Raw genomic sequence first — 17,727 nt, 5'->3', positions numbered from 1 at the left:
TTTATTCAGTCTAGGTAAACTTGCTGGCGAGTGGCACTCATAGTCGTTTAAATGTCACTCATATTTACACTGAATTTATGAAAAAGTCACATATAGCAATCTGAAACCTTGACAGCTATGTATATTTCATAGATATTCATTGATCTAGGGCAGAATGGGGCCCGTGAAGGGCTCGGGGACCCCGGCGCTGCAGGGGACTACGCTGCGCCCCTGACCGCATTAATAGTGAAAAACAATGATCCTGTCAATCACATATGTGGCGTCAAAACATGAGGAGAACGATCAAGGTAAGAAAGTCACACTCCAGCGAAAATAGCCAGAGGAAGCGGGGAAACAAAGCGCCCATTGATTTTTCTTTCATTTTAACTTCCTGGCGCTGCCGCTGCATCACGACACGATACCCGCCTCCCCGTGGCTGCAACTGGCTGACATTTTTTGGAGCCTGGGAGGAGTGAGTACTCTCTCAGCCTGAAGTCTCTGCTTCTACACAATGCACCATAGGCGGGCCTCGGAGGGTAGCCACACCCTCCGTCCCGCCCAACAAACCTCTGTTGCTTTCAGCTCGGCTGTAAGCCGGCTGGCCCCAGCTGAAGAGGGCTTTGTGGATGATTTCCTTGCCGGCTACCTCCATGTGGTATGGTTGCGCTCTCACAGCCCAGCCCTACTGTAGACCCAGTAGCAGTTGCCAGTGGTTGCGTGCCCAGCGGTACCCCCTGCAGGCGGGAGGCAGGAGATGCGAATCTGCCAGCCAGGTAACCACCCCTGCTCCCGGTCCACCATTGTTCTTTGTTGCTTTTCCCTTCTGGCATCGTTTTTTTATTGCCGAGACCGTGTACGATTCTTCTAAGCTCACTCGTAAAATCCTTTGTAAGTTTGTTTTAGCTGAATGATAAAATTTCATTGGAGGCTCCTGCTCTGTACCTGCGGGTCAACTCAAGGGTGGGTTAATGTGCAAGAAATTCGCCATTAATGCGTCCGGGTCTGCACGGTCTCAGTTCTGGGTGCTTTCTGTTCATACAGAAGAAGAAAACAACGTATCCTAAAACACACTGATCTTTCTTTCGGGAAGTAACTGGTGGTTTACTACTCCACTCTCTGGTCGAATTCATTATCACGTTTGTGTGGACTCGATGCTGTGACAGTTACAGTCGCGCATCGTAGATGCAAACAATAATCGTAGCTATAGATCGATATGATTAACCGCAATTTTTGAATATCCTCCGGTTTACTTTAACGTCTAAAACCAAACCTGATTTCGATGTCAAACGCACAAACCTTGCAACTTACAGTGTCACTATTTTTGGCTGGAGTCGGGATAGGTAACAAATTCATAGGAAGAGAAGAGCCGTGTCAGTGGTCTGGCTTGGCACTAAGAGCCCATGAACGAGCTAAGCCATGAAAAGGATTGGCATGTAATTTTTACAACTCATACGTGTAAAAAAAATGATAATGTCTCTTCAGAATTTAAATAAAGTGTATTTCTTAAATTGCCGCACAGAGACGTTTCATGTTTAGTACATCAGATTATATCACTGCAGAGGCATTTATTAAAAGCATTTTAAGAAAACTTCATGCCCTTCATGTGACCATGCCATTATTGATGTGCCATAAGATGTGCCATAAGAGTCTAGCCAATTGTCCTGTGCACCTTTTATGTGCCCTTGATTCTTATTATATACTGAGCTACAATATTATCAAACAAAGCACGTTTGTTAAACACACACGCGAGATTTGATTAGGATCACACTGTTTGGTCAAACCAGCAAGCCAGGATTGACTTTAGGTTTTCTGGTTTCACACTCTGCAATTCAGCCACTACACGAATTTCTTTCTTCTGTTTTACATCAAATGGTCATACTTTCGCTTCAGTTCCTGGTGAATGAAGTTGGAGAGTGGGAGGCAGGCAGAGGCCACATGAAATCTCATCTTGTTTGGGCTTGAGGGTCAAAGAAACAAAAGCTACACCTTTTGGCTTGAGCCGTCAGTGGTAAACCCAAGGCTCGCCCAACTTTACTTTTATCCAGCCCTAGTTCTAGTGAGGGAAAGGGAGGGCAGTCAGGCCCACTCCTCCTTCCCCAACAAATGTGCCCATAGCCGACCCAAGACCCATTCTGAAGAGGAGAGCCACTGTTTGAGCTGTTTCATAACGCTTCATGTTTGGATAAAAGTGCCTCTCTCTGTCAAATTACTTAATTTTCATGATCACCAGAAATTACACGGCCTGCTTGGGCAAGTGAGAAATCAGCAGGGATGGAAGCTACTGATTTTGAGTACAAATGAACAGCAAATGGAGACTGCTGACTCATCACAAGGAGCTTGTGAGACAACAAACAATAACGGAGGGAAACATTTAAAAGTGATTTTGCCTTCCCAAGTGAACTGACCTATTTATTTGTGACTAGAACAAATATATCTAATTTTCTTTTTTCCTTATGTTACACCGTTCCTGACTTGTGGTGCAATATTAAAATGAATAACTTTTTTTAAAATTCTGCTGTTGCTGGGTGCTGTAAATAAGTTTATGGCACTGCACTATGCATACTGACATTGGATTAAGAAAAGAACACTAAGCACTAAGGATTATGCTACATAAATTACATGAAGTTTCTGGGTACTTTGGGGAGTACATTGCCCATTATGTGCCCTCTTTAGCACTTTGTAACTGGTAGGACACTGGTTTAACTCCCAGGAAGGGCGTCTCAGCATTTCAGCCTTTTGAGATTGACAACTTGAGTATGACTGAATTGACTTTGCCATAATCGGGCATTCATAGAGCCAGGGCACAGCGGAGTTACCCTCTCGGCTCTAGGAAGGTGTTCATGCATTCATTGTCCCACGGTGGCGGAACGGACACATCGTTGTGTCCGTTTGCCCATAGGAGAACATTGGTAATCGACTGACAACAATAGTCCATCATTCCTAGGAATATTCAGACTTCTCTCTGTGTCATAGGGTGTTCATTCTCTGGAATGTAGCGATTCTCTCTTGGAACACTTTTCTAGCACCTTTCTCAATATGATGTCCCAGATACAAAATTCCCCCTGACAGTACTGCAGTTTGTAGGGGATACTTGGTGTCCTTTTTCTGCCAAGTGGTTCAACTAGGAGTGTTGCCTGCTTGCATCTTGTGGTTATCTACACCACCAGTAGGTTGTCGATATATTGCACCAGAAATGAGTTGCATGGCAACTGCAAGGTCTTCCGACTATTCTTCAGTAATCAATCAATCAATCAGGACATTTGTTAAGCGCGCTACATACCCGTGAGGGTCTCAAGGCGCTGTGAAGGGGTGGAGGCGGGTGATGCTACTGATCGAAGAGCCAGGTCTTGAGAAGTCTTCTGAAGGTCAGGAGGTCTTGGGTCTGCCGTAGGTTGGTGGGGAGGGTGTTTCAGGTCTTGGCGGTGAGGTGGGAGAAGGATCTGCCGCCGGCAGTTGCTCTTCGGATGCGCGGCACTGTGGCGAGGGTGAGGCCACCTGAGCGGAGCTTGCGGGTAGGGGCGTAGAAGCTGAGTCGTTTGTTGAGGTATGCTGGGCCAGCGTTGTGGAGGGCCTGGTGTGCGTGGATGAGGAGCTTGAAGGTTATCCCCTTGTTGACGGGGAGCCAGTGTAGGTCTCTCAGGTGGGGTGTGATGTGGCTGCGGCGGCGGATGTCAAGGATCAGTCGTGCCGAGGCGTTCTGGATGCGTTGCAGCCGTCTCAGGAGCTTGTTTGATGTTCATGCGTAGAGGGCATTTCCGTAGTCCAGCCTACTGGAGACGAGGGCCTGGGTTACTGTTCTTCTCGTTTCGGTGGGGATCCACTTGAAGATCCTGCGGAGCATTCGTAGGGTGTTGAAGCTGGATGAGGAGACGGCGTTTACCTGTTTGTTCATGGAGAGGGTGGAGTCAAGGATGACCGCCAGGTTGCGTGCGAGGTCAGTGGGTGTTTGGGCTGTTCCCAGTGATGTCGGCCACCAGGAGTCATCCCAGGCTGAAGAGGTGGAGCAGAGGATGAGGACCTCCGTCTTGTCCGAGTTCAGCTTCAGTCGGCTGTTCCTCATCCATTCGGCGACGGCCTTCATTCCTTTGTGGAGGTTGGTTTTGGCAGTGTGAGGGTCGTTGGTGAGGTAGATTATCAGCTGCGTGTTGTCGGCATAGGAGATGATGTTGAGGTTGTGCTGGCGGGCGACGTAGGCAAGGGGAGCCATGTATATGTTGAACAGCGTTGGGCTGAGGGAGGAGCCCTGGGGTACGCCACAGATGATCGCGGTGGCGGTGGAGCTGTAGGAGGGGAGGCGGTCACTCTGCGTTCTGCCGGAGAGGAAAGATGTGGTCCAGTCCAGGGCCTTCTCTTGGATCCCAGAGTCGTGTAGGCGTGCTCAGAGTGTCTGGTGGCAGACCGTGTCGAAGGCGGCTGACAGGTCCAGAAGTATGAGGGCTGCTATTTTTCCGTTGTCGAGCAGGGTCCTGATGTCGTCGGCGGCGGCGATAAGGGAGATTTAGGTGCTGCAGTTGCTGCGGAAATTGGACTGGGATGGGTTCAGGATGTTGTTGTTCTCGAGGTAGCGGGTCAGTTGCTTGTTGACGATTTTCTCGGTGAACCTTCGCCGGGAACGGGAGCAGGGGGATGGGACGGAAGTTCTTGAGGACCCCTTGGGTTTATTTAGTAAGGCGTTGATCTCTGCGTGCTTCCAGCTCTCTGGGAAGGTTGCTGTCTCGAAGGAGATGTTGATGATTTTCCGGAGATGGGGTGCGATGATTATGCTGGCTTTGTTGAAGACTTGGTGTGGGCATGGGTCAGACGGGGATCCAGAGTGGACACAGTTCATGATTTTGATGGTGTCATCGTCGTTGACGTTGGACCATGCGATCAGGCTGCAGGTGGTTGCGACAGTGGGGGTTTCGGTGGTTGGCGGGGTGGTCGTGGCTTCGAAGCTGTCGTGGATGTCTGCGATCTTGCGGTGGAAGTATGTGGCAAGTGAGTCGCACAGGTCCTGCGAAGGGGGTTGTCGTTGGTGTTGGAGGTGGGGTTGGAGTGTTCCTTCACGATGTTGAAGAGCTCTTTGCTGTTGTGTGCGTTGTTATCCAGGCGATCCTCTTGGCGGTTCTGATGAGTTGATGGTGTCTGCGGGTGGCGTTCTTGAGGGCCGTGTAGTGGTCTGCTGATCGTTCGCAGAGCCAGTTCTTCTCCAGTTTCTGGCAAGTATGCTTGAAGGCCTGGAGGTCTTCAGTGAACCAGGTGGCTTTCTTGCTGGTTTGGCTGTTGGAGGGTGTCTTGAGAGGGCGAGGGTGTTGGCGCAGTCGGTGATCCATTGTCGGAGGTTGAGGGCGGCAGTGTTCGGTTCGGTGGGGTCGGCTGGTGGGTTCTGGCGAGGGCGGTAGCTAGCTGCTCTTTGGTAACTTTTCCTTAGCAGCAACGAGGCATCGGTTGGGCGCGGCGATGTGTGGTGGGCTTCCTGAAGGTAAAGTGGACGCAGTTTTGCCATCAAAGATAAAGAGCCCAACACCGACTTGCTGAAAGCTGACTTTATTTGTCATGTAATTAAGAGTAGAAATACACTCTTAAATCCTTACGCGTTTCAGCCTTAAGCCTTGCTCACAGGTGAGTGCAATTTTATAAATATTTAGTCCAAGTGGTCATGTGGTTTGATATTATGACCACAATCCCCAAAATGCATCAGTTTTTCATTTATGCAGCACGACATGGCATGTATTTCCAATTCTGCCTTAATAGCGTTTTTTTGCAGCCAATGTCCAGAAATATCACTTGCATATCTGCAGATGCACACTGGTAAAAAAAAATTCAGCACAGTGCGGGTCCCTCCGCATCACTAAATTGCTGCTTGTCATGCGGTGCCGTTGGAGAAAGTAGCATCTCTGTCCTCTCCCTTTCTCAATCAAAATGCTGCCACATTGCTACGGAAGTCCTTCGTGCTGGCGCTTTTGAGAGCGGACCATGTCCCCTCCATTTTATATAAAAAAAGGCTCCATTTTGCCGGGGGCCCCCAATCCTGCAGGACGGGCTCTGAGACCGGGAATGGAGATCCTGGGAAGCTGCGGTTTTGCCACCAAAGATAAAGAGCCCAACACCGACTTGCTGAAAGCTGACTTTATTTGTCAAGCATAGGATTAGCACAGTGCTATCTTAGCACAGTGCTATCCACGCCGAGATAGAAATGGACAAAGTCTTTTGCCATTTGTACAGCAAAGTCTTTAAGCATAGAATTAGCACAGTGCTATCCACGCCAAGCTGTAAAATGACAAAAGCCATTTACCACTCCAGGCACAATATTACAGCTTTGGATTGGTAAAATACCATCCAAGTCAATCAAAAAAGGAGTGTAAGGGGGAAAGGTAAAGGCCGCCCCCCACTCAATGCAATAACAACAAAAAGGAGCCTTAACTAGTCTGACACCTATATGGACACGACCTATCAGGGGATTTTTTTATAAATCCAATTTTTTGACCCCCGAGGGTGTGTGACCTCCACTACTCCTATAGATCAAGGTGAATCTTCCTATAAAACAAATCAACAGGTCACTCTAACAGAAAGTTAATAATGTGAAAACGAGAGAGAGTGCCTCAAGGTAGTAACACCCGAGGGGGTTCCTGGCCAACAATTGCCAGTTTACCCACTTCTAATCATCGGTCACTCTCTCTCTGTGTAAAGTGTGTGTGAAGAAAAAAGAACAAACAAAGAATATTTGTAAACAATACAGAAGTAAGTGCAGTGCAGTGATGATGAATAGTAACCAATAAGTGCACTGTTCAAAGAAAACATACACCAAAATCCCAAGAGACAGACACCCATATATTAGGTTCAAGGAAGAACATAAAACACTGGTGAGGTTTGCTGGCTTTCAACCTTTATTCTGATGCTGCAAACCTCCCCAATTAAAAAATGGTTAGTTTTATACCATATTCATTCACTTCGATGCCAACATGTTTCGTTGCTCTACAGGTATAGCAACTTCGTCAGGGCAATGAAGGGGTTTTATACTGTCACTCTTCACACTCAGAGGACCTGATGGTTGCTACATTTATGCAAACCAGCAGCCATCTAAAAACGGACCCCGTGTCTCTTGATCACATGTCCCCCAGTGGCTCGGTGGATCTCAAGCCTCTGCTGCCGCGTCCCTCCGGCGCTCCTGTAGCTACAGCAGAGGCTTGAGATCCACCGAGCCACTGGGGGACACGTGATCAAGAGACACGGGGTCCGTTTTTAATTACGAGCTTGTCATTGTGTAATGAAGAGTTGGTCTGTGGCATTAACACTAATGACAGAAACGAGCTCGCGTTTCTATTTTATATATAACTAACGTGAATTAGGTGGACTGGCCATAAAGTCACACCAATGCAACAAATTGCAATTATATATAGATTCACGTAATTAATCAATCTTGACTGAGTGTCAATGAGTCAGTGTCGGCTGAGTGCCCTCTTTGACTCTTCCTCAGTTAGTAAACCCCAACAGAACCAACATTCCTCACAAGGATAACAAATAAAAAATCAGTTTTTCGCTTCGGCCGCGGACACTGACTGTGGATTGCTGACGGCGTGAGCCGACGGCGAGAGCGTGTGACGAGGTAGCGGCGAACGGAGGAGCCGAGTTGAGTGAGTGCGGCGGCGGCGGCGGCGAGCAGCTCAGAACGGGCTATCTTCGTGCAAGCGGACCAAAACCTCCCAGTGCAAGTTTCGCGAGCCCCACGGGGGGCGCGGAGGTCGGGGCCGAGTTGTGGCAGTGGGCATGCGGAGAGCGCTGAGAGCCGCCACTGCATAATCGCTGTGACTGTTACCTCTGTTGCTACTACTGCTGTCTGCGCTGCTACCGGCCGAGGAAGCGGACAGGGAAACGACAAGTAAGGACACCCCGGAGGCGGAGACCTATGCCACGGTCGGTAAGGTGGGGTTTTTCTAGACTTATAAAGTGAGAAGAGAGTGGTGGTGGTGTCAGCTTGTCTGCACTCATAAAGCGTGCACCTTGATTAAAGCAATGATTCAGAAAAGGGGGTGGTGATGAACAGAGTGCCTGAATTAAGCAGACCACTCTTACCCAGTCCAAAGATCAGGGCTTGATCCATCACCGTTTTTTAGCTCACTGCACCATCCCAGCTCAGAACTTGGCTATATGCAAATTAGTCTGTTCCTGTCCCAGTGCATGATGGGAACAGGGCAAACCAAACTACCAAGCCAATTCTTATACTGGGAAGGAAACAAGCTTCCGGGGACCGGTTTCTGCCATTTCAGGCGTCGTCATCACCACCCCCTTTTCTGAATCATTTTGTCCACCATAAGCGTGGAAGGGTATACTCAGACATGAGTCCCTTGCTCACTGCTCCATCAGGATTCAAGCAAGCCGGGCCGACGACGCCTGGAATGGCAGAAACAGGTCCCCGGAAGCTTGTCTCCTTTCTGGTGAAGAATTGGCTTGGTAGTTTGGTCTGCCCTGTTCCCATGATGCACTGGGCCAGGGACAGACTAATTTGCATATAGCCAGGTACTGAGCTGGGATGGGGCAGTGAGCTAAATAACGGTGATGGATCAAGCCCTGATCTTTGGACTGGGTAAGAGTGGTCTGCTTAATTCAGACACCCCCTTTTCTGAATCACCTTGATTAAAGCAAGCCCCGGGCAAGCTCTCTTCCCTTTGGTTGCCAGGCCCTAAAACCGCCTGTAATACCGCCCAGTGGGTCCCTTGCTGCCTTGGGTCTTTTCATTCTTCCCCGGCCGGTGTAAGCGCGGGATCCAGGGCTGCGCTTCACTCAGCCTCACCCAGCGACCGCGCCTCGGTGACCGACCTAAGCCTGGTTGTTTTGGGTCACCGTTTTTTCGTTCCTGCTCTGTCCTGCCCCTGCTCCCCCTCTCCTCCGTCCCCATCGCCTGCACCACTTGCCACCACTTGCCTAGGCTTTCCGCTCGCAAAAGTACTCCCAGTCCTTGCCCTGCTCCCCCCGCCCCCCCCCCCTCAACCTTAGGCTGCTTTCACCGCTGTTGGTACCACACCTAGTCGCAGCCGGGCCGCGATGGCCCTTTCGCCCCCATTGTGCAGCCTTTCTGGTAGGGGGCTGCATCGGAGGGGGGAGAGGCGACCAGCGTGGGCCGGGGGCGAGGGGTCAATAGGGACCTTCAGACAGGAGCCAGCAGGCGGGGGGCGGGGCTGGGACCAAGCGTGCGGGGGGGGGGTGCCACATGCTTAAACCCTGGCCATGCAACCTGGTTGGCCGGTTAGGTTCAGGTCAACACAGCCCCAAGACAAGTCGGAGTGACCACTCCGGGTTTTGCAATTTAGCAAAACATCAAGCAAAACAAAACTACAACCAAGAAACCACAACCAAGCAAACCTGGTTAAACACTGCCAGCAACATTGAGAGAGTTTGCAAGACGTCTCCTCCCATTCAAGCCTACATCTTTACTGGCTTGAACAGCCCTACGAACAACACCACAAACACAAAGAGGATGAGATCAGGGAAAACAAGAAAACCTCCGGCAATAATAAAACGGAAGAAACTTAAGCATTCAGAAATAGCTGCGGAGCACCCCCCTGCGAGTCCACAGTCTCCCAAGGCCATACTGAAGGCCTCCCAATCCCTACACAACGAAGGACAACACTCAAACAACACGGGTTTGGCTCCCTTACGTGTTTCATCCTCGAATGGCGTAAAATCCCTCACCCTTCTGGACTTTTTAAAAAAAGCACCGGGTGGGGCCAAGTTGACCTCTCCTCCTCAATATCCAGAGTCAAATAAGCCTTGTGTGATCGAGCAAGCTGCAGATCTAAATATGTTTCCGCCCCAACTGCAGTCACCAACGACTAATAAACCCACTCCGGTCACGGACATGTACATTTTTGGCTCCTCACCCTCCACCCAGAACACCTTCCCGGAGGACCCATCTCGGAGAGCTTCCCAAAACTCACCACCAAGTTTTCAACCAGCTCCGAGTCAGTTTTCCCTTCAACAAGACTTCTACAAGCAAGAGGTTTGCCTTAGACAATCATCACCCTTGACATGCACGGGGATAGACTCTCTAAATGCATTACCAAGTCGCCAACTCTCCCCAAGACAGCTTTTGCCCCAATCTGATCCCCCTGAGCAAGAGGTCTGCCCCAGTCAACCGCCTCCTTTGTCTTTAACTTTCAACCCAAGCCCTGAAGCATGGCAACTTCAGCAATCAGTGAAGCCTTCAGTTCTTTTACCACAAACTCACGGAGTGCCCAGGGAGGGCCCCCCAGCATCACATTCTCATTTAATTTCTGCACAAACACATGCTCAAACGACTCCTGTATCTAATTTTGAATTGTTCAGCTCCCCCACTCCTCACGCCCCAAGTCCCCCTGAGGGAAGTGTATATTCGACAATTCCCCAGCAACAACACTCTTGTGCATCGCCAGTAGAAATAATTGCCCCCCCAAATCCACCCCAAAAAACTGACACCAATGATCAACTGTTAGCGGACCTGTCCATTTTTTTTAAAAAATACCCAGAATTCGCCCAACTTAACATCAAAAACAGACTTACAGTCAGATGCCCTTACAAAATTGAGCATTTGGCCGCAACTACTTCTCACTTTTCAATCAACAGTTACTGCTTTGAATTATCACTCGGACAAACTGGACATCCAGGTTGACCTGCTGAACACTTTAGCACTGTTCACAGCAGGGATCGATAATAAATTGGACAAATTAAACAATCTAATTATAGGAGCACAATCATCCTCCAAATTAGTCCAATCGGTCTGCTGCTGCTCGCCTATTATCGATTCGCTATCCTCGCTTCCGTCCTTCCTATCTACCGTCATAAGCGAGGTTAAGCAATTGAAGGGAGGCAACCGATCTGAAACTTTCCTCAAGTCAAATCAAAAGTCCTCAACTATGACTTCCGTCTCGCTCAACCCTCCGCACGGCTTAACGGCTGTGCCGCAGCCGAGCGGGGTGGCAGAACCTGTGGCAACTGTCCATCGAGAGGTCCCTCATAGCTCCATGGGCCCCCTCTCCATGGCAGTGCTGCCCGCGACCTCGGCCGCAAGCAATGATCCACCAAATGGGGACCCGGAACCCACTAGCGCCAATAGGGCAACGGCGTTTGCCAGCCCTGTCATTATCGCCACGCTGGACACACTCTGTCCCACCCCTCCATATTAGCAAGAGGGAGCGCAAACGCCAGCGCAAACAGAAAAACAAACTAAGATTAAATCAAACAAATGATCTCCCCAAATTATTCCCGTTATTTGTAAACGCTAGTAACAAAAAAGCACAAAGCGTCCCTCAATTAACTTCCAGGGCAGCAATTTCCAGTAAAAGCATACTTAAGGACGATTCAAACCCGAGTGTCTGCCAACAAACTTTGGGCAGTAGACAGGATTGCATCACTACATCTGTAATCGCAGTAGTAACTGAGTCTCAACCCCTCACTGATCCACTAATAGCCAACTCCAGTGATCCAATTCAACCAATGACCAAAGCCATGACAACACAACCTCAATCTGCCCCTACTTCTAGTTTACCTCGGCAGGCTAACTTAACTATTAGTCCCAGTTTTGTAAAAGTAATCCACAACAATAAATTAATCGAGGCAAACTCAATTATTGGGCCCAGCACTGTAATAGAAGCCCATAACAATAAATCAACTTCATCCTTAAACAATCAGACATCGAGCAGAGGCTTACTAAATCCTCTTCAGTCCCGACCGGGCCCAGACGCAGGTTGTCCAATAGTAAAAACTCCTCATCCCAATACAAGCCCTAGCAGTAATGGGGTCAAAGGTAACATACAGGGTGCTAAAATACTCTTCGCCCCAGAATACATCTCAAAGGGTCGACATGACACCCTTAACAGGTCAAATATAATAAAACTAGCGAACGGAGTACCAGGCTTTGAGGCGTTCACAACAGAAGACATTGAGTCTATTGAATTCTTGCCACCACGAGGCAATCAACCCTCTGAGGTAACTCTGGTGTCACTTAAATCAGCAACCTGGGCACGAGCATTCATTGAAAATAATGCGATTTTTCGTGAATGGGGCATTAAAATCTACTCCCATAACCCCCAGGTTATCCTCTGCAGCTGCTTAACCATCAGGACACCCTGAAAAAAGCCGAAACTATAGAATCAGGAGCCAAACCTAGGCCTTACTCCATTTTAAGAAACGCCCTGGGGACAACGGAGGGGAACCCAATTCCCTTGAACATAATCTCCAACCCGGACAAAACGCAAGACTGGGGGTGGCTTCCAGCAGCCCTGTCTTCCAACAAAATGGCTTGACCCCGAGAATCTATTATTTTAAACTCAAATTGTAAGACCTCTGTCCTCCCGACATCCCGAGCTGTGTCACTCGCAAAGCCCCCAATTTCGGGCCGGGATTCCTCATTTACTTTGTGCTCATGGAACATCAGTGGTTTCCATAACAAAAACACTAATTTGGATACACACTCTTTTATATTTGGGCACACAGTAATAGCACTTCAAGAAACATGGGCCACCCAAAACTCCCCAGTGACAGGCTTCATTGAATTTTGGAAACCAGCAATTAGAGACCGTCTCTTCGGCCACCCCAAAGGGGGCCTGTCGATCTATGTCTCCGAAAATCTAAAAGGCCCAATTGTGTCTTTAAATTTCGATGAAGACTGGTTACTGGGTGTCAAAATCTATTTGTGGAGCAAACAACGTCCACTCCTGTTGCTTAACATCTACATCAATCCCAGTACCCGCACAAAAAAGAGCCATCTAACTCGTCTAATGAAAATTGTGCGGGCCCTGGCTGCGGATGAACCTCACGCGGACTGTATAATCACAGGGGACTTAAACATCAATCTATTCCAAGGTAATACAGAAGATTGTGAAGGGCTAACCCCATTTTCATTTGCAGAGGTAGAAGAACAGTCCAGACCACCAAACCAAGGCTACTGCGGTCTGGGAGAACTCTGCGTGCTGCAACTCCACAGCGCAGGATTTCTGGTAATAAATGGAAGATCCAAAAATGACACTCCTCCAAATTGGTCTTGGACGAATGGCCGCAAGCACTCCTATTTAGATTATACCATTTGCAATTCGGCTTTGCTGAAACATCTGGGCAACTTTAGCATCCACCCGCGAACTGAACGCGACCATTGACCTCAGTCCGTAATCCTTAAAATAAATCCAGAGCTCCACAAAACCGCTCCAAACTCATTCACAGGAATGCACTGTGACAATTTGAAATGCCTAAGATGGAGCGACGACATAATACCCCTCGTTAAGGAGGCAAGCCAGGCTTTTATTTCAGACTGTTCTGACCCGGGGTTCTGTTCAGTCGCAGCATGGTCGATGCTTTGCGTACCACTGATATCCCTTTTCCCAATCAAACACCACTCTCAGATGGACTCGTGTCGCCAGCACTCAATCTCACGAGAAACAAGGGCACTGAAGACATCTAGGAACAGCGCCCTGCGGTCTCTAATGAAATCTCCGGGAGATGTCGAGCACCTTAAGGCGTATAAATCTGCACAAAAACTGTTCAAGCAGGCAGTACAGAAAGAAAAGCAACTTCAACAAAATGAATTCTGGTGCAAATTACTATGGGAAAGCAAAAATTGCAACGCAAGAAAATTCTGGGCCTTAATTAATCGCCAAAACTCCAGCAAGTGCAGCTCTGGGTCAGCTAACATTCAAGAAGCCAGTTGGTTTACTTTTTTGGCAGAGCACTTTAAGTCCCCAGAAGGAACAGCGCTTACAGATACATGTGCTCTCAGGCTGACGCAAACAGGTACAAGCAACAGCTGGAGTGGGTCCACTGGTTGCTTGGACCCATGCACGGACGACCTCCAGATCACTCAAGAAAGAGTCATCACAGTATTGTTAAAAGCAAGATCGGATGGAGCCCCGGGCCCCAATGGCCTTCCACAGGATTTATTCAAATCAAACATACCATTTTGGTCGGGTCATCTAACCAACCTTTTTAACTACTCTCTCAGAACCTCAATTATACCGGATTCCTGGTGTGGGGCAATATTCCACCCAATTTATAAATCAGGCTCCCATTCATCCCCAAATAACTATATATTAATTGCTCTCTTGGACATTGAGGCTAAGCACTATGCTGGCATTCTCCTGAATGAGTTGAGAGCATGGGTGGACGTGAACAACTTGATCCCAATGACTCAAACAGGCTTCACTGCTAAATCCGGGATCATGACCAACTTATTAACATTGGCCATAATTGTTGACAAAGTTTGCGCCACATCCAGGGCGGTTTTTTGTTGTTTCGTTGATTTTAAAGCCGCCTTCGACCGGGTCCCCAGGGCAGCATTATGGGAAAAGTTAAAGAAATGGGGAATCCCACGAAAACTCCTGGAGGCAATTATTCAGTTACACTCAGATACATGGGTTCAGGTGAAGCTGGGGTCCGGCACACATCTCTCCCGGAAAATCACGACAACCAGGGGTGTCAAGCAGGGTTGTGTGCTGACCCCGCTTCTCTTTAATCTGTTTATAGCTGATTTGCCGACAGCCCTAGAAGAAACCAACAGTCACCCACCAAAGATGGGTGGAGTTCCCATAAGCAATTTACTCTACACTGACGATCTAGTGCTTTTTAGTCTCACACGAGTAGGGTTACAAAGGCTCCTAGCTAAACTATACAATTACACCACTGTAAATCAACTAGAGGTTAACCTAAAGAAAACACAAGTGGTTACCTTCGGTAAAAAAAGAAAAGCAGGGGGAGGATGGTTGTACAACAACATGAGTATTGCAGTAGGAAGCACATATAAATACCTAGGGGTTAACCTTGACTCAAAGGGCAACCTTGCTAAACAACGTAAGGAGATATCAGTTAAAGCTGTGACCTTACAGGTGACCCTTTCAAAGCTCTCAAAAAAGTTGGCCGGCCCAAGCCTAACACCTTTACTTGTAATGAGAGCAAAAATTGGCCCGACACTGTCATATGGCATTGAGACTTTTAAGGGTAAACTAAATAAGATTTTAAACCAACACGTCACCAAAATCTACAAAAAGGTCCTCCGCTTGCCCAAAAGTGCCTCTGCTGCTCAGATTAGGCTAGAACGTGGCCTACTAAATTGCGAAGTCTCTAGCACTGGCACGTTTTCAAATTTTTGCCACAAACTGAGACAAGCAGACGCAGGCTCACTGGAGTCACTAGTTTGGCTAGATATCATCGATAAAAACCCAGGGGGCTCGTATGGTCGCCTTTTTAAAGATTCTATCCTAGAACTCTCTGCGGGCGACCTATGGGACCTCAACCCCAGCGTGTCAGTGTTTAAAAGTACCGTCAAGAAATGTGTTAGAATGAGTTCTGCAATGTAATGGGTCTAGCCTGCACACCTACTTAGTTTCAACCAATTAATCTAATTTAACAACAAATTTACTTGATTTAGGAGCTAACCCAGTGGGAATTGTGCCCACAATTCTTTGTCAAACAGCTCTGGAAGGACCTAGTGTGGCCAGGTCTAACTGGGAGCTCAAACTGAGTCCATTAAAGGTTTCAAGAATCGTGTAAACTTAATTAATAAACACTTGTCCCAATTCAACATCATATGACATACAAAAGTTCTGGTTCAAAATCAACGTCGTTTTTACTATATCTGATACATCTTATTCATGTAGTTTCAACAAATACACTTAGAATGAGTTCTCTCATTATTGATAAAAACCTCCTTGCCAAACGTACACACGCCTGGGCTATTATGAACTCGTACGGGCGTTTAGCTCCCGCATCCTATCTGTCATGCACGTATTCTCTACACCTAAAACTTAGTTTTATGGCCATCAGACTCGGTGAATGGCAATTTCTAAAAGATCTGCCAGGCTGGCGCCGTGCGTCCGATGTACTATGGTGCAGAGGGTGCGGAAGGACGGTTGAAACAATGGAGCATGTGATTTGTCTCTGCCCAGCATTCATATCACTGCGCAGACTCAAATTGAAAGCAGAGTGGAACAGGCTGGGAATTCGGTCTTGCAGACAGGCAATCATCGCGGCCCTAAGCCCAGAAAACACAGCTTTAAACATAGGCCTCACAACCTACATTCGCCTTGCATATTGCCTCCTGTCGACAACAACCTAAATCAAACTGCAAGATTTTCAAACTGTTAAAAATTCTTTTTATCTTTGCAATTTCTTAAAACCCGCTGCTATTGAATTGTTGCTGCTATTTTTATTCGTATTCATTTTTAATATCTGTAACTATTTGCTAACAGTTGTTTGGTTCACAAGTCCATTATTGCTAATTACTGGTACCATAACTTTCTTCCCTTTTAAAGTTAATTTAATGCTATTTGGATTGTTTACAATGGGGAGTTGTATAAAGTCTCTGACCTGTATTTACCCATCGCTGCTTATGTGTTGCTAGTTTTTAGTTTCCTCTTTTTACATTGTGTATCGTTGTTGGTGTTTCTTTTAAGGATGTTATTTTATATCCAAATAAAGATTTTAAAAAAAACAATTAAACAAATATATTTGAGCATGTAAACGCTTACTAATTTCTTTTGTGTTTCAAAGTATAAACCACATTTGTTCATTATGTATTATATATCAAGTCTTCACTTTCTGTAAAGCGACCAAATTTTGGTAAACTGAATCAACACATGTTTTTTAGGTCATAAGGAGGTTCCTTCAAAAGTATTCATCAAGTTACAAAATTACAAATGTACAAGCATCTCCTCATCCGCGTTTAAGCCCCCACGGGCTTCTTGTTTTGAGGCGAATGATTAATTTTTACTCCAAACGTCTTAATTTTTTTATCCGGTTTCCACCTCTCTCATTCTATTTGACCATTGCTATGCCGGAATATTTAATGTCTTTCCATGTTTTACCTGGATGACTTTTTAGGTGTTTTGAAATCGCATAACTGTAGTCTTTGTTTTCAATGGCACTTATATGCTCAAATTCTTTTTTTCAGAAGACATTTTGTGGAACCGATATATTTTTTGCCACAAATGCATTGTATTTGGTAGACAACAAATTGGGTATCATATGTTATTTTATCCCGTATCTCAAATGTCCTCCCTTTTTGGTCAACAATTGATTTGAGATTTTGTCCAACCTTACACGCTTTACACAAGTGGCACTTTGTGAATCCTAGCTGCTGTTTATGAAGCCATGATATTGGTTTCTGTTGTTTGAAATGGCTATTCACTATAATGTCATTAAGTGATGGAGCCTTACGATATGTGATCAGGGGTCTGTCCCCTATCAGGGTTCCAATTTCTGGGTCTTTTTTTAGGACACTCCAGTATTTGGTTAAGATTTCACGAATTTTGAAACTTTCTTTTGAATATGTTGGAAGCAAACGAGGTTTGTCATCGTTTTGTTCTATCTTTTTGTTTTTCACTATTAGCGTTTCTGCTCTTGTTTTTGATCTCGCGCTGTGTTCACCTCGAGCTATGTCAGTATGTTTGTATCCACATTTGACAAAGCGAGATTTGGTTTCGGCAAATTTATTTTCTATTTCCACATCTTCCGAGCAATTGCGTCGCATCCGGAGAAATTCCCCATAGGGTATACTTTGTTTCAGAGGGGTGGGATGAAAACTTGTGCCGTGCAGAACACTGTTAGTGGATGTCTTCTTTCTGTACACCGTTGTTTGTAATTTGTTGTCTTGGACATATACTTTAGTGTCTAGGAAATCTATTTCTTCTGAATATTGAAAGTAAATTTTAAACCTACTTCATTGTTGTTCAGTATGCCAATGTATGCCAATATATTCAATCAATTTCTTTTTGGACCCGTTCCAGAGGACGAAAAGGTCGTCAATAAAGC

At 46.8% G+C, this 17,727-nt stretch overlaps 1 protein-coding gene across 1 annotated transcript in view; it reads left to right on the top strand.

Annotated features, from left to right (window-relative positions):
- The first annotated feature begins 547 nt into the window (after nt 1-547).
- The window catches only part of LOC144771640 (putative tRNA methyltransferase 9B), a 272,818-nt gene continuing 255,638 nt past the window's right edge, over nt 548-17,727 (top strand). The window contains exon 1 of the mRNA XM_078656003.1: nt 548-752. The gene's annotated coding sequence lies outside the window, so the exon portion shown is untranslated. The remainder of the gene's footprint in view (nt 753-17,727) is intronic.

The sequence above is a fragment of the Lissotriton helveticus genome, chromosome 8 (genome assembly GCF_964261635.1).
Source record: "Lissotriton helveticus chromosome 8, aLisHel1.1, whole genome shotgun sequence".
Classification (NCBI taxonomy): domain Eukaryota; kingdom Metazoa; phylum Chordata; class Amphibia; order Caudata; family Salamandridae; genus Lissotriton; species Lissotriton helveticus.
Note: the sequence above shows the minus strand (reverse complement) of the source record. Positions and strands in the feature narration are given on the sequence as shown.